The 23,364-nt window shown below is 43.5% G+C and overlaps 1 long non-coding RNA gene and 1 pseudogene across 2 annotated transcripts in view; one reads left to right on the top strand and one right to left on the bottom strand.

Annotated features, from left to right (window-relative positions):
- Positions 1–20,240, top strand: part of LOC129061061 (uncharacterized) — a 97,100-nt gene extending 76,860 nt beyond the window's left edge. The window contains exon 7 of one of the 2 annotated variants that reach the window (XR_008528044.2): positions 19,787–20,240. This is a non-coding gene — a long non-coding RNA (uncharacterized LOC129061061). The remainder of the gene's footprint in view (positions 1–19,786) is intronic. The other variant, XR_008528045.2, reaches the window with a different exon arrangement.
- LOC112134770 (U6 spliceosomal RNA) lies at positions 3,311–3,404 on the bottom strand (annotated as a pseudogene).
- Positions 20,241–23,364: the final 3,124 nt, after the last annotated feature.

Genomic DNA, 23,364 nt, shown 5'->3' with positions numbered 1-23,364 from the left:
TGATTTTGTTTTATGTGGACAAAAAGACCAAAGAAGAAGAGAAAAGCGAGGAGGAGGAGGCAGCGAGGGGAATAGCGGGAGGAGGAGGCGACAGCCTTCAGTAAGGTACCTAAACAGTGAAAAGATTTCATCCACATCTATGCTATAAAGTAAATCTTTTTAAAAGTACATTTTTCAAGAGATAGAGAAGTAGACAAAATGGTTAGTTATCATGAAACAAATAGATGGTCTCTTTTTTTTTTTTTAGAGCTTTATCTTGCATTTTCAGGTGCCCAGTATGATTTTGTGTTTTATTTTTATTTTCATTTTTAGTTCTAGTCATTCTCCCCCAGGATTCTCATTCCTGGTAGTTCCATCACCTCCCACACCATCCCAAATGTGATATTCCATCCCACTCTGAATCTGGATACTTGACTCATTTCTGAACTTTCATTTTAGTTGCAAATCTCCCAAAACTATAAGTTAGCTGTCAGCTCTTTGAGGTTGATTTGGGGGCACCTGTGAAACTTGCCTCCTGATTTCATAAGGACTTGGTTATCTTGTAGCTGGTGTCTTCTGTGCCTGATCACTCGGGAATGTGGGAGAGGTAACTGGGAAAGGGCCACTTGGACCCTCCGGGAGTTGAACCAACTTTGCATTTCACCAGGACACTTCTGGACCTCCTCATCTCCCTCCTCTGGCCTGGTATTGGAAAGCCACAGTGTCAGTTACAAAGGGCCAGATGTCTAGTACTTCCCTGGAAATTCAAGTCACTGTGAATCAGTGACATGAAAACGGTCACAATCTATAATATCTTACAGCTACACAGCTTGGTTCTCTTCATTCTTAGCACCTTTTTTTCTTTCTTTTTTCTTTTTCTTTTTTTGAGACAGGGTCTCGCTCTGTTGTCCAGGCTGGAGTGCAATTGTGTGGTTATGGCTCACTGGAACCTCTTCCTCTGGGCTCAAGAGATCCTCCCACCTCAGCCTCCCAAGTTGCTGGAACCACAGGCACGTGCCACCACACCCAGCTAATTTTTGTATTTTTTTTGGTAGAGGTGAGGTTTCACCATGTTGCCCAGGCTGGTCTTGAACTCCTGGACTCAAGCAATCTGTCCACTTCAGCCTACCAAAATGCTGGGCTTACAGGCATGAGCCACCAAGCCTAGCCCATCCTTAGTGATTTTAATATAATAAATGTAGGTAGATGTTGTATCTTCTGTACGTTATCACTTATCTATTTTTCACATTTGTATTAGAATTATTCTTTACTTTCTTTGAATTGTCTCCTATCTTTTGGACTAGGACTTTGTTTAGTTCTTAAATCATTGTTTGTGATTCTGAAGGCCTTTCTAGTGTAAGTCGTTTGATCTCACCCAGAGAAAAACACTGTCCCAATCACATGGAAACAACAGGCAAGAAGGCCCTTGATACTCAGAGATTTAACATCTCTACCGAGAGTGCCTCCAAGGTCTGTACAGAAAGTGCATCATGCGGAAGGAATGAGATTTAATCTCAGGCATGGGTGGAAAGGAGACGCATGGACGTGAAGAGGGTGTGGCATGCATGCGATGGTGCATTTCCAGGGTTCCTGGGGAAGTGGGAAGCAAACCCGCCCAGCCGTCTTCCTTATCCCCCTTGTTATTCAAGGTAACAATGAAGGGCAAAGTCCAGGCCATTGCTTGGACCTGGAATGGAATCTGCCGCCAGATTTCATTTACAAGAAGTAGGAGGGGAGAGGGAGGGCAGTGAAGGTGAGACCCCACAAGACTCTCCAGAGCCCAGAATCCACTTGTACTTTGACTTTGTTCTTGTGTGTGTGTGTTTTTTTTTTTTTTTTTTTTTTTGAGACAGAGTCTTGCTCTGTCACCCAGGCTGGAGCGCAGTGGCGAGACCTTGGCTCACTGCAAGCTCTGCCTCCCGGGTTCACACCATTCTCCTGCCTCAGCCTCCTGAGTAGCTGGGACTACAGGCGCCCGCCACCACGCCCGGCTAATTTTTTTTGTATTTTTGGTAGAGACAGGGTTTCACCGTGTTAGCCAGGATGGTCTCGATCTCCTGACCTCGTGATCTCCCCGCCTCGGCCTCCTAAAGTGCTGGGATTACAGGCGTGAGCCACCGTGCCCGGCTTATTCTTGTTTTTTAATCACTGTGACTGAAGGAAGAGGAATGTTGATGAATGTTTCATTGTATGTCACTGATACTGATATTTTTATTATATGTTATCATGGTTCTTGCAAATTTGGGCCTTTGGGAAGCTCTCTGGGAAAATTCTTTTCAAGTGTCGAAGGTCTAGACCCTAGAGCTCAAATCAACCCCAGTTCTCTTCCTCTCCATCGTGATTCTCCCCTCAGCCCCCGTGGTCTCAGTCATCATTTGGTATCTCCATGGCAGCCGCCTCTTCACTGGTATCCCGGCTTTCAGTCTAACTTCCCCCGCGCTCAACTCCCATTCTCTTCAGAGATTTTTTTTCTTCTTTTTTCTTTTTATTCATTTTTCTTGTATTTCTTTTATATATTTTTTGGCATACTTGTTAATATCATTTCCTCAAATCCCTTTTTACCAGTTTTTTTAATTCAAAAATTGAAAATTTGAGATAATTATAGATTTACATGCAGTTGTAAGAAATAATAAAGAACCTATTCACAATTTTACCCCGTTTCGCCCAATAATAACATCTTGTGAAATTGTGGTATGTCATCACAATCTGGATGTCAACTTTGGGCTGGGTGTGGTGGTCAGCCCTGTAATCCCATCACTCTGTGAGGCCAAGGAGGGAGGATCTCTTGAGCCCAGGAGTTTGAGACCACCCTGGTCAACATAGCAAGACCCTGTCTCTACAGATTTTTTTTTTATATAATTATAAAAACAATATGGGTTGGGCACAGTGGCTCATGCCTGTAATTCCAACACTTTGGGAGGCCAAGGTGGGTGGATCACCCGAGGTCAGGAGTTCAAGACCAGCCTGGCCGACATGGTGAAATCCCATCTCTACTAAAAATACAAAAATTAGCTGGGTGTGGTGGCTCACGCCTGTAATCCCAGCACTTTGGGAGGCTGAGACGGGAGGATTGCCTGAGCTCAGGAGTTTGCAACCAGCCTGGGCAGCACAGTGAAACTCCATCTCTACTAAAATACAAAAAATTAGCCAAGCATTGCGGTGTGTGCCTGTAGTCCCAGCTACTCAGGAGGCTGAGGCAGGAGAATCACTTGAACCAGGGAGGCAGAGGTTGCAGTGAGCCGAGATCACACCACTGCACTCCAGCCTGGGTGACAGAGCGAGACTCCATCTCAAAAAAAAAAAAAAAAAAAATATATATATATATATATATATATATATGGACTGCTTCATGAATGTACGTGTCATTCTTGCACAAGGGCCATGTATCATTTCAATTTTAGTATATGTGCTGCCAAAGTGAGCACCAATTTTTTTTTAAGTAGCCCAGTTGGCTGACATGTGCCTGTGGTCGCAGCTACTCTGGAGGCTGAGGTGGGAGCATCACTTGATCCCAGGAATTTGAGGTTGCAGTGAGCTGTGATTGCACCACTGCACTCTAGCCTGGATGGCAGAGTGAAATCCGGTCTCTCTCTCTCTCAGTCTCTCTCTCTCTCTATATATATATGATCTCTACATTGATATACTCTACTGACCTTTTTCAAATTTCCTCAGTTTTACTTATATTTATTTGTGTGCATGTGTATTTATGCTATAAATTTTATGTGTGTTCACCACCACAGTCAAGGTGCAGAGAGTTCCATCACAAGGATTTCTTTTAATGCCCTTGTATAACCACACCCATCTCTTGCCCTAATTATGGGTAGCCACTAATCTGCTCTTTCCTTCGAAACTTTTTTTCATTTCAAGATTATATAGCTGGGTGTGGTGGCTCATGCCTGTAATCCCAGCACTTTGGGAGGCTGAGGCAGGCGGATCGCCTGAGGTCAGGAGTTCAAGACCAACCTGCCCAACATGGCGAAACCCTGTCTCCACTAAAAATATAAAAATCAGCCGAGCGTGGTGGTGGGCTCCTCTAATCCCAGCTACTCAGGGGAATTCTGTGAGAGCAGACTACATAAGCACAATTTTGCTGCCTGTACTTTTTTTCTATAGCACAATTTTATTGAAATCTCCTTTCTGAGGCAGGAGAATCACTTGAACCCAGGTGGTGGAGGTTGAAGTGAGCCAAGATCAAGCTACTGCACTCCAGCCTGGGGCAAGACTCCTGTCTCAAAAAAAAAAAAAAAAATTCATAAAAATGGAATCATACGGTATTGTTACCTTTGGGGATTGGCTCTCCGCCACCCAGATTCATTCAAGGTTTTCCATGAACTATCAATAGTTATTCCTTTCATGGTTGAGTAGTATTCCATGATATGTATATGCCATGTTAAATACTCATCAGTGTATGAGTGATCCAGTTTCTCTGGATGCTTCTTGACAGCACTTGGTGTTGTCACTATTTTTTACTTTAAATATCCTAATAGAAGTGTAGTGCTATCTCACTCCGGTTTAATTTGCATTTCCCTGATGGTTAATGATTTTGAACATCATCTTTTCATGTGTGTTTATTTGTCATCTGTGTAACCTCTTCAGCACAATGTCTTTTCATGTCTTTTGTTCATTTTCTGGGTTTTTTTTTTTTTTTTTTTTTTTTCCTGAGACGGAGTTTTGCTTTTGTTGCCCAGGCTGGAGTGCAATGGTGTGATCTCAGCTCACCAAAACCTCTGCCTCCTGGGTTCAAGTAATTCTCCTGCCTCGGCCTCCCCAATGGCTGGGATTACAGGTGCCCGCCACCATGCCCAGCTAATTTTTTGTGTTTTTAGTAGAGATGGGGTTTCACTATGTTGGTAGGCTGGTCTTGAACTCCTGACTTCAGGTGATCCACCCACCTCAGCCTCCCAAACTGCTGGGATTACAGGCGTTGAGCCACCGCGCCCAGTTTTGTTCATTTTCTTTTCTTTTCTTTTCTTTTTTTGAGATGGAGTTTTGCTCTTGTTGCCCAGGCTGGAGTGCACTGGTGCAATCTTGGCTCACTGCAACCTCTGCCTCCCGGGTTCAAGTGATTCTCCCACCTCAGCTTCCTAAGTAGCTGGGATTACAGTCATGTGCCCCCACGCCTGGCTAATTTTGTGTTTTTAGTAGAGACGGGGTTTCTCCATGTTGGTCAGGCTGGTCTTGAACTCCCTACCTCAGGTGATCCGCCCACCTCGGCCTCCCAAAGTGCTGGAATTACAGGCGTGAGCCACCATGCCCAGCCTCAGGTATGTATGTCTTTATAGCAATGTGAGAACAGACTAATACACCATCTCAGACCACCCCATCTACATAGGCTCTACTGTTATTTTCTACATCGGCACCCAGCCTTTATCATTTAACTGCTGATTCATATTCCAGCCTTTTTGTTTTTTACTGTTTAGTATTTAATTCCCCACCAGATTCTAAATTCTACAAGGACAAGGACTTGGCCTCATCCCTTCATGCCATCACCCAATGCTTATTTCAGGGCTTAGCAAACAGTATGCCCTCAGTAAATATTTGCTGAGAAAACTAACTAATGAGGACATTTTAAGAAAACTTTCTCCCTGCATACAGTATTTTCTGAGAAATTTCGAGAAGATGAAAGTTTTATTTGGGATCATCACTGCTTTGGAAAAAATTCTTTTTAGATAAACTCTTCCAATCCAGACCATCTTTAGTTTATTTATTTTCTCTCCATAATTTAAACCAGAAAGGAGATTTCAATGGAATTGTGCTATAGAAAAAAAGTACAGGCAGCAAAATTGTGCTTATGTAGTCTGCTCTTACGGAATTCCTCGTACTGTCCTGGCATCAAAGATACCATTCCTCTACTCGAGAACCTCACAGTCCAGTAAGGGGGCGTGTGGGTGAACAGGCACCTAAATCCACCATGGTAAAACATCGTGGGAAGGACCCCTGATGTTTCCTTTCTTCAAGGGAGGCAACGCTTTGGCTAAGTCTCAAAGGATACAGTGAAGTCAGCCAGCAGAAACATGAAGGAATGGGACTGAAGCCCTGGGCATCCCATGGAAGAAGAGTAGGACCCGTGGCTGCAGGGCAGTAGGCACTGGATTCTGTGGGCCTTGAGTGTCATACCACAGAGAGAGCTCTACAGGGTCAGGGAAGCCTCGTGACCAGATCGTATTCCGGAAATGATTGCACCAGCCTCACAGTAGACCATGGACAGGAGGACTGAGAGAGAAAGCAGAGGCGGTTACAGAGAAAGGCCTGGATGCAGGCAGTATCGGGGAGGCAGAAAGAGGGGGCCGTTTTGTTTTTTTGTTTTTTGAGATGGAGTCTCACTCTGTCACCCAGGGTGGAGTGCAATGGCGCGATCTCGGCTCACTGCAACCTCTGCCTCCTGGATTCAAGTGATTCTCCTGCCTCAGCCTCCTGAATAGCTGGGATTACAGGTGCCCGCCACCATGCCCAGCTAAGGAGAGGACAGTTTTGACTGATACAAGGTAACTTGTATCAATAGCATTTGTTGACCAAATGGTCAGCAGGATGGACAATGGGGCTGGAGCCCAGGAGAAGAGAGGGAAGACATTTGGTTTGGCTCTATTGATTCTTGGGTGGTGCTGCCCACCTACAAAGAAAATTCAGGAAAAGGAGCCACTTTGTGTGAAAGATGTTTAATGTAAAGTACCGATGGGTCAGGAATTCCAATAAAAATATATCTACATCTGGAATTCAGATTGCATATCATTTTAGAAATTATTTTCCCACTGGCCGGGCGCAGTGGCTCACGCCTGTGATCCCAGCACTTTGGAAGCTGAGGCAGGTGGATCACAAGGTCAGGAGTTCAAGACCAGCCTGGACAAGATGGTGAAATCCCGTCTCTACTAAAAATACAAAAAAAATTACCCAGGCGTGGTGGTGGGCACCTGTAATCTCAGCTACTCGGGAGGCCGAGGCAGAGAATTGCTTGAACCCGGGAGGCAGAGGTTGCAGTGAGCTGAGATCCCACCACTGCACTCTAGCCTGGGTGACAGAGTGAGATTCCATCTCAAAAAAAAATATTATTTTCCCTATGCAAATAACTTTTAGACGAGGTAATTTTACCCCCAGAAAATTGAAGACATTGAGATGCCCAAGATAATTTTCGCTGCAGGCTCATGTTGGAAATCATGATCATCAGGAGACCCTTTGCATCCTTGATCCAGTGCTATGGACTGTGGAACATACCTAAACTATGAACTATGAGATCCTGACACAAGACTACTTTTCAGTGGAAACAGAGAACTGGAATAAACTACAGAATTCTGCTTCTTGGGCAACTGGAGGTGACCTCAGTGCAACGCCCTCATTTTACTCTTGCCGGAAAAGTTCATTCATTTGTCCAAGATAACACATTTATATATATATATATATATTTTATTTTTGAGACAGAGTTTCACTCTTGTTGCCTGGGCTGGAGTGTAATGGTGCGATCTTGGCTCACTGAAACCTCTGCCTCCAGGGTTCAAGTGATTCTCCTGCCTCAGCCTCCTGAGTAGCTGGGATCTCAGGTACCTACCACCACGCCCAGGTAATTTTTGTATTTTTAGTAGAAACAGTGTTTCACCATGTTGGCCAGGCTGGTCTTGACTCCTGACCTCAGGTGATCCACTTGCCTCAGCCTCCCAAAGTGCTGGGATTACAGGTGTGAGCCACCTTGCCTGGCCTAGATAGAAATTTAAACCTCTAAGCATTTTTGTCTTTCGAACAAGGAGAAAGTGAGCATGTGTTTTGGAAGTCTGAGTGTAATGGAGTGTAGTGGTGGGGTCTGGGTGGGGTGAGGGTAAATGTCCTATGTATCCTCTTGAGCAATTCCATCATCTTCTCCTGTGAGCCTAATGCACAGTACCTGGTAGCCAGTATTGTAACCTGGAGCATGATAATTCACTGGCATTAACATAAGTCACAGTTTTACTGGGCAAACTACATGTGAATAGTGCCCCACCACAGGATGCAGGTCAGCTGCTGTTTGACATTCACAAGGAAGAGGAATACCCGAGGATTCACTGAAGCCTGGAGCACCATGGCAAGCCTACAGCTCAGTAGGAACGTGCAGCTGCTCCCAGGCCAGCCGCACATGGAACTGTGAGGAAGGAGGCTGTTCTTTTTGGCAAAGGATATGCTATGTCTTGCAGAGTCTAAGAGGCAGGGATGCAAACAGCAACTGGACTTTTCAATAGCTCCACGCAGCTGAGAAGGATAATGAACACATAGAATCCAAAATTATCTCTGTAGGCTGCATTTAATATGTTAGAATAAAACAAGGATAATCCAGGCATGGTGGTGTGCACCTATAGTCCCAGCTACTCAGGAGACTGAGGCAGGAGGATCACTTGAGCCCAGGAGTTCAAGACCAGTCTGGGCAATACATCCAGACCCTGTCTCCAAAAAAAGAAAAAAAAACCCACCATAACAAGAACAACAGCAAAACAAACTCACAAATGAACTGCGCAAGTACAGATGAGAATATGTGGTAACTAGAAGCATATGTAAAACAGCCCTAGGAGTTCTGATTACCTCAGTATGAGTCAGCCATGTATGATGAGGGTGCTGAGAAAGCTAATAGGGATTTAAGCTTCATTGAAAATATTCTGCTGATCAGGATTAGGGACGTGGCAGTTCCTTCTTGCCTTGTGTTGATAAAAGTGGGATTCTATGTTTCAATTACATACGTGGCTAACATTTATTAAACGTTTAATATATGTCAGGTGATGGCCTAAACACTTCACACGATCCCACTTAATTCACACAACAAGCCTCGGGTCGTGTCCTGTTAGTGCCTCACTTTTATACCCAAGGACATTGTCACTCAGTGGAGCAGTACATGCCAATCCAGGGGCAGACTTGGGTCTGTCTGACCAAACTCTTAGCTGGGAATGGGATTCTCAAAAGATAACTATTGAAAAACTGGTGACCTGGCCAGGTGCGCTGGCTCAATCCTGTAATCCCATCACTTTGGGAGGCCGAGGCAGGAGGATCACCTGAAGGAGGATCACCTGAGGTCGGGAGTTCGAGACCAGCCTGATCAACATGGAGAAACCCCGTCTCTACTAAAAATACAAAATTAGCCAGGTGTGGTGGCAGGTGCCTGTAATCCCAGCTACTCAGGAGGCTAAGGCAGGAGAATTGTTTAACCCGGGAGGCAGAGGTTGTGGTGAGCAGAGATCACGCCATAGCACTCCAGCCTGGGCAACAAGAGAAAACTCCATCTCAAAAAAAAAAAAAGGAAAAGAAAAAAAGAAAAACTGGTGACCTGAAGAATTCGGGGGGCTGGGTTGGGAGGATCTATAAAACCTAACATACAAGGAATACTGAAAAAACAAAAACTGTTCAACAAGGAAAAGGGAAAAATACTTGAGTCCCCTGAAGTTGCAGAGAAAAGGAATGAGACTATGCAGCATGGCTGCAGAGGGTTGAATAGAACCAGCCGATTAAAGGAACAGGAAGGTAGAGATGAGAATACTTAAAGACGAATTTGCTGTATAAAACAATAATGGGAGGCCAGGTGCGATGGCTCATGCCTGTAATCCCAGCACTTTGGGAGGCCCGCGTGGGCAGATCACCTGAGGTCAGGAGTTAGAGACCAGCCTGGCCAGCATGGTGAAACCCTGTCTCTACTAAAAATACAAAAAAAAAAAAAAAATTATCTAGGCACGGTGGCGCGCACCTGTAATCCCAGCTATTCGGGAGGCTGAGGCAGGAGAATTGCTTGAGCCTGGGAGGTGGAGGTTGCAGTGAGCCGAGATCGCACCACTGCACTCCGGTCTGGGCAACAGAGCGAGACTCCATCTCAAAAAATATAAATAAATAAATAAATAAAACAATAATGGGGCTAAGCACAGTAGCTCACGCTTGTAACCCAAGCAATTTGGGAGGCTAAGGCAGGAGGACCACTTGAGCCCAGGTGTTCAAGACCAGCCTGGGCAACATGAAAAGACCCTGTTGCTACAAAACAATTTCAAATTAGCTAGGATTGAAGTTGGACCAGTACATGCCAGTCCAGGGGCAGAACTTGGTCTGTTAGCCAGGCATAATGGTGCGTGCCTTGGGAGGCTGAGGCAGGAAGATTGCTTGAGCCTAGGAGTTCAAGGCTGCAATGAGTTATGATTGTGTCACTGAACTCTGGCCTGGATGACAGAGCGAGACCCTGTCTCTAAAATAAACAAACAAACAAGCAAACAATAATTGAAGCCCCAAAATGGAACTGACTGCCTTTGGAGGTACTGGCTTCCCACCTCAGCAAGGATTTCAGCCGGGAATAAATGAGGCCCATGGACCCTCAGTGCAGAAGCAGATGTGGGCCTGGAATTATTCTTTTTTTCTGCCCTCACAGAGCACCATTTTTTAAACAACAAAAATATATATACAGGACAATATTCTGTAATTTGGCACTTTATGTAGTGAAGAGAAAAGCTCAGGTTGGGTCTTAAAAAGCTGGAAGTACTGACAGTAGTTCTCTGCAGTGATGGCAGAGAAAATGTAGAGAAACAAAAACAGTAATTTCTTTTCTTTCTTTTTCTTTTTTTTGAGATGGACTTTCACTCTTTTACCCAGGCTGGAGTGCAGTGGCGTGATCTTGGCTCACTGCAACCTCTGCCTTCGGTTTTCAAGCAATTCTCCTGCCTCAGCTCCCGAGTAGGTAGGATTACAGGCACGTGCCACCACACCCAGCTAATTTTTGTATTTTTAGTAGAGACACGAGGTTTCACCATGTTGGCCAGGCTGGCCTATAAACTCCTAACTTCGTGATCCACCCGCCTTGGCCTCCCAAACTGCTGGGATTACAGGCATGAGCCACCATGCCCAGTCCGAGAAACAAAAACAGTAATTTCCTTTTTTTTTTTTTTTTTTGAGACAGAGTCTCACTCTGTCACCCAGGCTGGAGTGCAGTGGTGCGATCTCGGCTCACTGCAAGCTCTGCCTCCCGGGTTCATGCCATTAATTTCTTTACAGAGGAAATCAGGACGTTAGCAGCATCTGAGGTTTATAACATCTAAATTAAGATCTTGTACGTCTATTGTTGCCTTGATAAAAAATATAATAAATTGGCTGGGTGCAGATCACGAGGTCAGGAGTTTGAGATCAGCCTGACCAACATGGTGAAACCTTCTGTCTACTAAAAATACAAAAATTAGCCGGGCGTGGTGGCACGTGCCTGTAATCCCAGCTCCTTGGGAGGCTGAGGCAGGAGAATCGCTTGAATCCAGGAGGCGGATTCAAAAAAAAAAAAAAAAAAAATATATATATATATATATATATATATATACACACACACATATATATGCATATACATATATATAATAAATTTATTTATGACATTTTAAAATAGTGTTTAAAAGCAAAGTTAAACAAGAGACTTTGGCATCTTTTAAAAAGATTTAGCAGAGACTTCATCTAATGATATATTAGGATAGTATATAATATTACACAGATTCTACAACCGGCCTTTGGTTCTCTTTACCTTACTAATCCCAGAGCAAACAAAAACCTCATGGCTAATAGTAGTATTTCCACCTTTCAGCAAACCTTCCTGAAAGAACAGACATGATAAGAGTAGCAATTAACCATTTTACTGCCCATCATATATTAACAAAAGTAAATTAGCAATTTTTTTTTTTGAGATGGTGTTTTGCTCTTGTTGCCTAGGCTAGAGTGCAATGGTGCGATCTTGGCTCACCACAACTTCAGCATCCAGAGTTCAAGTGATTTTCCTGCCTCAGCCTTCCGAGTAGCTGGGATTACAGGCATGCGCCACCATGCCTGGCTAATTTTGTAATTTTAGTAGAGATGGGGTTTCTCCATGTTGGTCAGGCTGGTCTTGAACTCCCTACCTCAGGTGATCCGCCCACCTTGGCCTCCCGTAAGTGTTGGGATTACAGGCGTGAGCCACCGCGCCTGGCCTAAATTAGCAATTAAAACCCCAAATTATTCATGTTAGATTGGCAAGTATTCTTTTTTGGTAGTGTTTTTTTTCCCCCTCTCCTAGAAGTCTAGAGGCAGAAAGATTGCGTATTATGACTATTAGTTTAAACTGATAACTAAATTAAGCAGTCATGAATGCTCTTTCATGTATGTTTATTTGGAAGTAAGAACAATTCTGTTTGTCACAAAGTTTTTGGTAATTCCAAGTTTGGTCTCAAAATAAAGATAACTCCGTAGTCAAATTTGAGAAGAGTATGAGAGTGGTTCATAACAAATCATATTAAAATTTTTCTAAGAACAGCTGGGTGCAGAGACCCACACCTGTAATCCCAGCACTCTGGGAGGCCAAGGCGGGTGGATTGCTTCAGTCCAGGAGTTTGAGACCAGCCTGAGTAACATAGCAAAACCCCATCTCTACTAAAAATACAAAAAATAGCTGGGCATGGTGGTATGTGCCTGTAATCCTAGCTACTCGCTACTCGGGAGGCTGAGGTGGGAAAATCACCTGAGCCTGGGAGGTCAAAGCTGCAATCAGCCATGACCGTGCCATGGTTTTTTTTTGTTTTTTTTTGTTTTTTTTAGATGGAGTCTTACCCTGTCACACAGGCTGGAGTGCAGTGGCGTGATCTCGGCTCACTACAACCTCTGCTTCCTGGGCTCAAGCAAGTCTCCTGCCTCAGCCTCCCAAGTAGCTGGGATTACAGGTGTGTGCCACCACACCCAGCTAATTTTTGTATTTTTAGTAGAGATGGGGTTTCACCATGTTAGCCAGGGTGGTCTCAAACTCCTGACCTCAAGTGATTCACCTGCCTCGGCCTCCCAAAGTGCTGGGATTACAAGCGTGAGCCACCATGCCTGGCATAAAAAAAAAATTTTTTTTTTTTCTAAGAGAATGGAATGTCATATTTGACTTCATGAAGAGTTTGTTTTTTATAAACTATACCCCTTCTCCATCTATTTAGTCAACTATGATGATTTTAAAGACAGATCCACAAATTCCTCAAAACTCCTCCCTTCAAAATGTGGAGCTAATTCCTCTCCCTTTGAGTGTGGGCTGGACTTAGGGAGTTTCTTATAGATAATAGAATTTGACAGAAGTGATGGATTGTCACTCCTGTGATCAGGTTTTTACAAGACTGTGGCATGCCTCATTGTTCTCTCTCTCTCTTTCTCTCTGGGAGAAACTGTGTCATTAGCAGCCCTGTTGAGAGACCCACATGGTAAGAAGCTAAAGCCTTCTGCCAGCAGCCTGTGCTTAGAAGGGAAAGCTCCAGCCCCAGGCAGGTTTTCCCAATACTGTAGCCTCAGCCAATAACTTCACGTGTCCTGAGCCAGAGAAAGCTAGTTAAGCTCCTCCAGGATTCTTCGTTCTCAGAAACCATGTGAGATAATTCATATTTGTTGATTTTCATTTTATTTATTTATTTTTTAGGGACAGGGTCTTGCTCTGTTGCCCAGGCTGGTCTTGAACTCCTAGCCTCAAGTGATCTTCCTGCCTCAGCCTCCCGAAGTGTTGGGATTACAGGCAGGAGCCACTATGCCAGGTCATGTTTATTATTTTAAACTGCTGAATTTTAATGTAATATGTCATGCAGCTATAGATTACCAATACACTATGTAAGAAAAACAGTTTCTTCTAAAATGAAAAGAAAAACATCCTATATGGCCAGGTGGGGAGAGTAGCAAGGTGAAATTAAAACAAACAAACAGGCCAGGTGTGGTGGCTCACGCTTGTAATCCCAGCACTTTGGGAGGCCAAGGCGGGTGGATCACCTGAGGTCAGGAGTTTGAGACCAGCCTGGCCAACATAGTGAAACCCCATCCCTACTAAAATACAAAAATTAGCTAGGCGTGGTGGTGGGCGCCTGTAATCCCAGTTACTCTGTCGCCCAGGCTGGAGTGCAGAGGCTGAGGCAGGAGAATCGCTCGAGCCCGGGAGGCGGAGGTTGCAGTGAGCCAAGATCGCGCCATTGCACTCCAGCCTGGGCGAAAAGAGCGAGACTCCATCTCAAAAAACAAACAAACAAACACAAAACTCTGCAAATATTGACTACGCTATACTGTGTGGTAACAACAAGAAGCCTTGTAATGAATCACTCACAGTCATCCCCCTTTATCTGAGGTATTGCTTTCAGCAATCAATTGCTGCCCAAAAATATTAAATGGAAAATCCCAGAAATGAGCAATTGGTAAGTTTTAAATTGCACACCATTGTGAGTACTGTGATAAGATCTCGTGCTGTCCTGCTTCATCCCACCTGGAACGTGAACCCTCTGCTTGTCTAGCGTATTCGCGCTGTCTACACTCCCTGCCTGTGAGCCACTTAGTAGCCCCCCAGGTTATCAGATGGACCGTCACAGTATCACAGTGCTTGTCTTCAAGTAACTCTCATTTTATTTTATAATGGCCCCAATGTGCAAGAGTAGTGAGGCTTGCATATTGTTGTAATTGTTCTATTTTATTATTAGTTTTTGTTGTTAATCTCATACTGTGCTTAATTTATAAATTAAACTTTATCATAGGAATATAAATATAGGAAAAAACACACTATATATAGGATTAACTTCTATTCACTCTCTCAGGCATCCACTGGGTGTCTCAGGACATAACCCCCATAGACAAGGGGGACTATTGTACTAGAATGACATAATTTCGGAACTAGAAGAAACCTGAGTTCATGCCTTTCATTTTACAGAAAGGGGAGCCCAGAGCTTGACCTGCCTAAGACCACACAGCTTGTTGACAGAGCCAACACTAGAATTTTACTCACTGGATTCTCAGGCCACTACTTTTTGATAAAAATATCACAGAAAACCTGTCAGCCAAACTAATCAAGAATGGCAGCTGGGTAATAGGCTGATAGCTAAGAAATGTTCCAACTTAAAGCAAACTTGCCCGCGCATCATGGCTCACACCTCTAATCCCAGCACTTTGGGAGGCTTAGGTGGGAGGATTGCTTGAGACCAGGGATTCGAGACCAGCCTGGGCAACATAATGAGACCCTGTCTCTATTCAATATAAAAAATAGTTTTATTTTATTTTATTTTATTTTATTTTTGAGATAGCCTCACTCTGTCACCCAGGGTGGAGTACAGTGGTGCGATCTCAGCTCACTGCAACCTTTGCTGCCCAGGTTCCAGCGATTCTCCTGCCTCAGCCTCCCAAGCAGCTGGGATTATAGCACCTGCCACTGTGCCCGGCTAATTTTTTGTATTTTTAGTAGAGACAGGGTTTCACCGTATTGGTCAGGCTGGTCTTGAACTCCTGACCTCGTGATCCACCCACCTTGGCCTCCCAAAGTGCTGGGCTTACAGGCGTGAGCCACCATGCCCAGCCCAATAGAAAAAATACTTTTAAAAAAGAGAACGTGGGCCAGGCGCAGTGTGCGCCTGTGGCCCCAGCTACTCAGGAGGCTGAAGTGGGAGGATCGCCTGAGCCTGCGAGGCGGAAGTTGCAGTGAGCTGAGATCTCACCACTAAACTCCAACCTGGGTGACAGAATGAGACCCTATCTTAGAAAAAAAAGAAAATAAAAGAACTCAACTCTCTTCTCCAAAGATGGGTGACATCGGCAAAGTTTTGAGGCACAAAAGAGTTTCAGTTTCCAATTTCTCATTTTATAAAGTAGAATAAAGTTTAATTTTCTTAAATCTATGTTTGCCATTCTACCCCATGGGCTGACCTCCTTAGGAGTCAGGACCCCTGCCTGTCCTTCCAGCATGAGTCCCTCACAGACTCCTACTCACAGGTGGCATGTGGCCTCTACACCACAGAGACAGCCTATAAAGGACCTACTCGGGGCACTTGCTGGAGACTATCTAATCAGCGTACGTCTTGGGCTTGTGCACCTCAAGACCATGGAACACAATGCCGAATTGGGTGAAGTTTGTCTTTGGGTGCCCACTTTCTTTTTAGGTGGACAGCATTCACGGGGTCAGATTAAGTGTACAGCAGTGACTAGAGACCATCACTGGCCTCATGGAGCTAGTTCCCCATTCCGTGGAGGACACAGACTAGCTACGGGACAGTCTCAGCACAGCGATGGAGGAAGCGCAGGGTGCAGTGCTAAACACAGGGAATTCTAAACCAGACTGGAGTTAGGGGAAGCTTCCTGGAGGTGCTTACATGAACTATCCTTGTGTAGACAGATTCCCACTCTTAATGTCTTTTTTTTTTTTCTTTTGAGACAGGGTCTCACTCCCGTTGCCCAGTCTGGAGTGCTGTGGTGCAATCTTGGCTCACTGCAGCTGGACAGCCGGGTTCAAGTGATCCCCCCACCTCAGCCTTCCAAGTAGCTGGGACTACAGCATGCACCGCCATGCCCAGCTAATTTTTGTATCTTTTGTAGAGACAAGGTTTCGCTATGTTGCCCAGGCTGGTCTCGAGCTCCTGGGCTCAAGCAATCATCCCACCTCGGCCTCCCAGAGTGCTGGGATTATAGGGGTGAGCCATCACACCCGGCCCCCACTCTTAATTTCTGACCCAGACGTATCCTTTAATTCCAAACCCCAAACCAACTGCCTTCCTGGAGATTTCACTTGCGTGTTTCACAAGCATCTCAATATTAACACGTCCAAAAAGGGTCTTTTGGTTTTAAGCCCACCCTTCTTCCAGGTTTTCCTTCTCAAGAAATAGCCTGTTTGGGATTTTTGGCCAGATACTGAAAGTCAGCCTTTATTCCTCCCTTTCCAGAACACCCACACCCGAATCATTGGGGAGTCACACCAGTTCCACCCCTAAAATGCACCCAGATCATTTCAGCGTCATTCCCTTCACTGCCGCTACTCTTGTCTGTGCCGCCTCGTGTGGTTAGACCCCTGCAGTCTCCTCCTAACTGGCTTCCTTGCTTTTGTTCTCAGTTCCCCCATTCCCCTCAAACCCAGAGCAGCCAGGGATATCTATTTAAATAACAGTGGAGTCCCATTTTTTTTAGGATAGAATCCAAATTCCATCCCAAGGGCTAGGGCCGCAAACCTCAGCTGGTGCCACTTTTCCTCTCTGTTAATGTCCCCCCCCAGCCACACAGACTTTTCTCAAGTTCTTGATTGTGCCCCAGTTAGGGCCTTTAGAATGGTTTTTTACCCAGTTTCCCTTTACCTAAAGGAGCCCCAGTGGTCACAGCCTCCAACCACAGCTTCTCTCTGTCTCAGTTCCCTGCTTATTTCCTTCAGACCATTTAGAGCAACTTGTAAACGACTGTATTTGTTGACTTGTTTTTCCCTCTGTCTCCCCTACTAGAGAGGTAAGCAGGATGCACAAAGGCCATCCATGTTGAAGAGAAGGGGCTGGACCCTGAGAGAAATGCACAGCTAGTGAAATGTTTTAAGCAAAGGAAAAAAAGGGGAAGGAAATTATACACGCACTGTCTCTGTGGCAGAACAGTTAAGTGCAAAGAATTTGGGGAGCTACTAGAGAGGAGACCCATCACAAGGCTGTTGCAGTACCATCAGCTGTGAATCGAAGTGGTGTGAAGGATGGTGGGGTGTTGGCAGGAGAAGAGGTGGATGGATTTCAGGGGTATTTAGGATGTTTCATCAGCAGATTTCGTGATTTTATGTGAGGAGAGAGGAAAAAGGAGAAATCTGGATGATACCCAGGTTTCTGGCTTGGCCATCTGATTGGATGGATGATGTTGCATTTGCTGCCCTAAGGTCACAGGACGATGAGCACACTTGAGGCCAGGTGCAAAGTGTGCTTAGGATGTATTAAGTTTGCTGATTGTGAGTGGGAAGACGGCCATTTGAGAGGTGGAATCCTCCAAGATAGGTCCAGCCTGCAGATATAGATACTTTTTCTTTACATATCTGAAAAATAATATAAACTAATAATATTTTTAAATTTATTTTATTTTATTTTATTTTTTTGAGACGGAGTTATACTCTTGTTGCCCAGGCTGGAGTGTAATGGTGCAATCTCGGCTCATTGCAAACTCCACCTCCCAGGTTCAAGAGATTCTCCTGCCTCAGCCTCCCAAGTAGTGGGGATTACAGGTGCGTGCCACCATGCCCAGCTAATTTTTTGTATTTACTAGAGATGGGGTTTCACCATGTTGGTCAGGCTGGTCTCAAACTCCTGACCTCAGGTGATCTACCCGCCTCGGCCTCCCAAAGTGTTGGGATTACAGGTGTGAGCCACTGCGCCCGGCCTAAAATTAATTTTAGTATCAACAAATACTTCACTTCTCTGGGTTAACGGGGGAAGCAGGACATAGTGGTTAAGAGGTGTGCTCTGTTGTTTGAAAACGTCAGTAAGAGTTCCAGCTCTGCTCTCCTTAGTTGTGCTCCCTGCAACAAGCAGTTCAGCCTTGTGGAATGTCAGTTTCTTTATCTCAAAAATGAGCTAGTTCTACCTACTCACGTGGTACACAGTAAATGCAATGACATATGCAAGGTGTTTCGTGCATGCAAAGTGCCCCATGATGTTCACTACCATCACTGTCACCATCACTCGTCACCTTTCACCTTTTATTTATTTTTTATTTTTTAAGACAGTCTTGCTCTTGTCAGCCAGGCTGGAGTGCAATGGCACAATTTCAGCTCACTGCAACCTCTGCCTCCTGGGTTCAAGCGATTCTCCTGCCTCAGCCTCCCGAGTAGGTGGGATTAACAGGTGTATGCCACCACACCCAGCTGATTTTTGTATTTTTAGTAGATACCAGGTTTTGCCATGTTGGCCAGGCTGGTCTCGAACTCCTGACCACAGGTGATCCACCTGCCTCGGCCTCCCAAAGTGCTGGGATTACAGGCTTGAACCACTGCACCCGGCCTTATTTATTTATTTTTGAAACTTGAGTTTAATTGCCATACCACATGAGAGGAGATGGAGTTATTACTCAAATCAATCTCCACCTTTCACCTTGTAAAACATCATCCTGTATTTTACATGAAAAACTACAAGCCTACCTCATTATCTAATGATTATTTAATTGCTTTTAAAGCTGATTCCAGCTCAGATATATAAAATTATGTCAGGTGAGGACTGATTTAATTCAATTATATTTTTCCGATAATTTTTTAAACTTAATCCCCAATGTGATAGTACTGATAAATTTTTTTTGATAAAACGTTACTTGCGATTAGAACTATAAGCATTGTAACTACACTTACACAGACTTCCACAAAAGACTAAAGCACCAAATCACCCCTAAGTAAAGGGATATTCAGATGAGCTGCCGTTGCTGCACATGCAAATTTTGTAACAGCTGAGAAACAATACAGGGCAAAAAATGTAGTATTAAAAAGATTAGACACCTGTTTAACTGTGAAGTGTTCAGAGGCTTCTTTCTAGTGGATTTGTGGTACTAAATGAATAGGGGAAGATGATATGCACTAGCAGTTCCTACAGTGTCCCCAAACAGAATATTCTGCACCAAAGCAAATAAACTGTGCAAACATCTGTGGAGGCAACAGATCCATTTATTCTAAGGAAAGCTTCCCATTTTGAAGCTTTATGCTATTGAAACACTCTGTGAGTTACAATGAACTATGCAATGTTCTTCTTAGTCCCTTAGTCACTCTTGTGATATTCTGCCCCTTATCCCCGTTTTCCCAGAAATTCTGTTTTAGATGTTCTTGTTCTGGATATAGACTATCCTTTCCTTTTCCTGGGCATAAAATAAAAATAAAATAAATAGCAGGAGGTAGTTTACATTTTACTGAGAAAATGTAACAGATTCAGGAAGTAATTTTGATATTAACTTTGTCTCTAGTATTTTTCTGATATTTGTAAAAATTTGAAAGTTCATGTATATGACTGCCAGGAAGCAGTTAAATTCTTCTCCATTTGTTCAGGCAAGCAGAGTGGTTATCCAGTAAGTGGCAGCAAACAGCTTATAGATTCATCTTTTCTGATTTTCTAACTCTCAGATTCTTGTGAATGAAGCAGAATCATTGATTGAGCAACTGGAAATGAATGCAAAAGTAGAAGATGCACATTGTGAATCTCCTAAGAAGCAAATATGAATCCATTCCTTCCTCCTCTCCAAGAAATTTCTCAGGGCAACGGAGTCTACTGATGCATGAGCACTCAAAAGACACCATAAGGCGTTTTCTGCATGACTTAATTCTTTTTTGGACACAGAGCAGATTTTGATGACTTACTATGATCACTTTAAATTCAGAACACTGCATCGCCAGCATTTAGGAATTGCACTAAAGGAAAGCGAGAAGTGAAAAATGCGAAATGATTGTCATGGTCACCACACATCCAAGATTTTCTGAGACAGTCCCAATTTCAAAAATTTTACCTTGTTATTCCTTTAATTATACTCTTTCTTATTAGACCAACTAGTCGGGTTTGGAAAAATTGTTTTTAAAGGGCCACTGTTATTCTTAGGTATATGTTAATTAATATTTTACAAAACCAAAGAAAGTCTTTTCAGAATATTACATGAATATTCTATTCATTCTTTTCTTTTCTTTTCTTTTTTAGAGATGAGGTCTTGCTCTGTCACCCAGGCTGGAGTGCAGTGGTGCCATCATAGCTCACTATAGCCTCAAACTACTGGGCTCAAGCTACCCTCCAACCTTGGCCTTCCAAAGTGCTGGGATTATAGGAGTGAGGCACCATGCCTGGCCCACATGAATGCTTTCTTAATTATCCTAGGAAAAGTAAATTCCTTTATTACATATTATGGGAAAATACATGAACAGTGTAGTTCTTGGCATGATATTGATGATTGCTTTAGTAATTTTCACATTACTGTAATGGTACTTGTTAGCTGGAATTTTGTAATTGTCAATTACATGATCACAACATGCAGACACACCAAAATATTTTTGTTTCTTCTTCTTTTTTTTTGAGACAGAGTCTAGCTCTTTTGGCTAGGCTGGAGTGCAGTGGTGTGATCTTGGCTCACTACAACCTCCACCTCCTGGGTTCAAGCAATTCTCCTGTCTCAGCCTCCTCTGCGCCCGGCCACCCTTAAACATTTTTATGACAATTTTCATGTGAAATTCTTACATTGCTGAAAGTTGATTTGGGTTAAAAGTGAACCTTCAGGCCAGGTGCAGTGGCTCACGCCTGTAATTCCAGCACTTTGGGAGGTTGAGGTGGGCGGATCACTTGAGGTCAGGAGTTTGAGACCAGACTGGCCAACATGGGGAAACCCCATCTTTACTAAAAATACAAAAATTAGCCAGGCATGGTGGCTCACACCTGTAATCCCAGCTACTCGGGAGGCTGAGGTAGGAGAATCGCTTGAACCCGGGAGGTGACCGTTGCAGTGAGCCAAGATAGAGCCACTACCCTCCAACCTGGGTGACAGAGTAAGACTTCATCTCAAAAAAAAAAAAAAAAAAAAAAAAAAAACAAAAAAACCTTTAGATGGCCTCTCTAGAAGTGGAAGTCATGGAAAAATTTGAAAAATTCCATTAATTCCAAAATGCTTTTAAATTAATTTTGAAAAGCAGCAGTTTAACACATGGAAATGCTACTTCTTTCTATATATTAAACTTGCCAAAGAATTTAGAGCTTGTTAGGCATATTCTGCTTTGACAAGCAATATTTTATTACGTTTTGCCTGTCAATGCAGAATTTTTTTGTTTATATCATTCTGAGGATCATTTGTGTGTTTTTCACTTACTGTTCAACACTAATTAATATTTAGTTATCATTAAGCACTTTACATCATCATTTGTCTGGTACTTGGCAATTTAACTCACTTTCCTATTTGTTCTGTGCAAAATGATTTGCACAAAACTTCTCAATTCCATTCTTCCTTTCCCTTTCCTAAGGGCTAAGGGCTTATTACTATGCAGTAAGTTGAAGAGGTCAAAGGTGTCAGCCGATGGATTGAAGTGTTTTCCCCCTACCAAAACCTTTCCTGCCCTTCCAAGGCGGGGGCAAGATTCAGAGACATTTGGGGTAGATTATCTGAAGTTTTGTCCCATTTAGCTAGATCAAAATATGGCAGAAAGACCAGGGGCTTCATAATCACACAAACAAAGGTTTGAATTCTCATCCTGTTGTATATGGACCTTATTCCAAACCACTGTAAGACTTAGTTTCAACATCTCTAATAAGGGGACAATACTAAGCTCATACAATTTTTTGAAGATTAATATATCTAAAGCACCCAGATTTAGTACCTTACTCATATTAGGCTCTGAATAAAGTTAGCTAATTTTGCTGAATAATAAATAAGTGTAGGAAGAACAACACAAAAGAGAATTTAGAAGTAAATTAACAAGGCATCTTTTGTGTCTAGGTAGTATGGTACAGTGGAAAATGGATGAGGACCAATCTGCCTTCATCAGGCTTCCCAACCAACTGAACGTTTCCCTAATCTGTGAAAATGAGCATAATCATGCTACTTCATGGAGTGATCATGATATAGTTAGGCTCATCATATGAGATCTTACTTTCCCTTTTCTTGCTTCCCCTTTAATACTCTTTTAAAGGACATTCTCTGCCCGCTCCTTTTTGGACAGAGACTGACTGATAATTTATTTTATTTATTTATTTATTTATTTATTTATTTATTTATTTATTTATGTTTTTGAGACAGAGTCTCACACTGTCGCCCAGGCTGAAGTGCAGTGGCGTGATCTCGGCTCACTGCAAGCTCTGCCTCCCAGGTTCACGCCATTTGCCTGCCTCAGCCTCCTGAGTAGCTGGGACTACAGGCACCCGCCACCATGCCTGGCTACTTTTCTGTATTTTTAGTAGAGATGGGGTTTCACCGTGTTAGCCAGGATGGTCTCGATCTCCTGACCTTGTGATCTGCCCGCCTCGGCCTCCCAAAGTGCTGAGATTACAAGCGTGAGCCACTGTGCCCAGCCAAAAATTTAATATCCACTCTCATAATGTTTGAAAAATAGGAGGGGAAGCATGAGGTGATTTAGGTTCTTGTTTGCATTTCTGAGGAAGATGGGTGAATCTATTGATGATAACATGTCTCTATTATCTGTGGGTCTAAGCTCGTAGGCAGGTAAACTGAGGACTGCCCACACCAACTCAATACAAAAATCCAGCTGCTCTGATTTGCTGATTGCAGCTCATTCATTTCGTTTACATTTATTAACTGCCTACTGGTACAGACATTGGACTGGATGCTAGTCATGCAACTGTGAATAGAACAGTCCTTGTTATAGAGAGTTATAGAAGACAAATTATTACAGAGCTGTGGTAGGTAGGTAGTATAATCCATTTATTTATTTGAGAAATATTTGTTGAGTATTTATTGGGTGCCAGGCACTGTGATAATGTGTTAGATACAGCAGGGAAAAAGAGCTAGTCTCCAACCACAAAGAGTTTATAGTCTCTTGGGAGAGATAGATAATTACCCAAGTAGTAACAATACAGGGTTGCAATAGGGGAAGTGTGGAGATCTATGAGTTTTTAAAGAAAGGGGACTTTAGCATACGATCAAGAACCTCTTGTAAAGGAAGTGATGTGTAAGCTGAGATCTGAAGGACAGGTAGCAGTTAACCAGTGAGAGAAA

This window comes from Pongo abelii, chromosome 7 (assembly GCF_028885655.2).
Source record: "Pongo abelii isolate AG06213 chromosome 7, NHGRI_mPonAbe1-v2.0_pri, whole genome shotgun sequence".
NCBI classification, from domain to species: domain Eukaryota; kingdom Metazoa; phylum Chordata; class Mammalia; order Primates; family Hominidae; genus Pongo; species Pongo abelii.
This window is presented reverse-complemented; position numbering and strand designations above follow the sequence as displayed.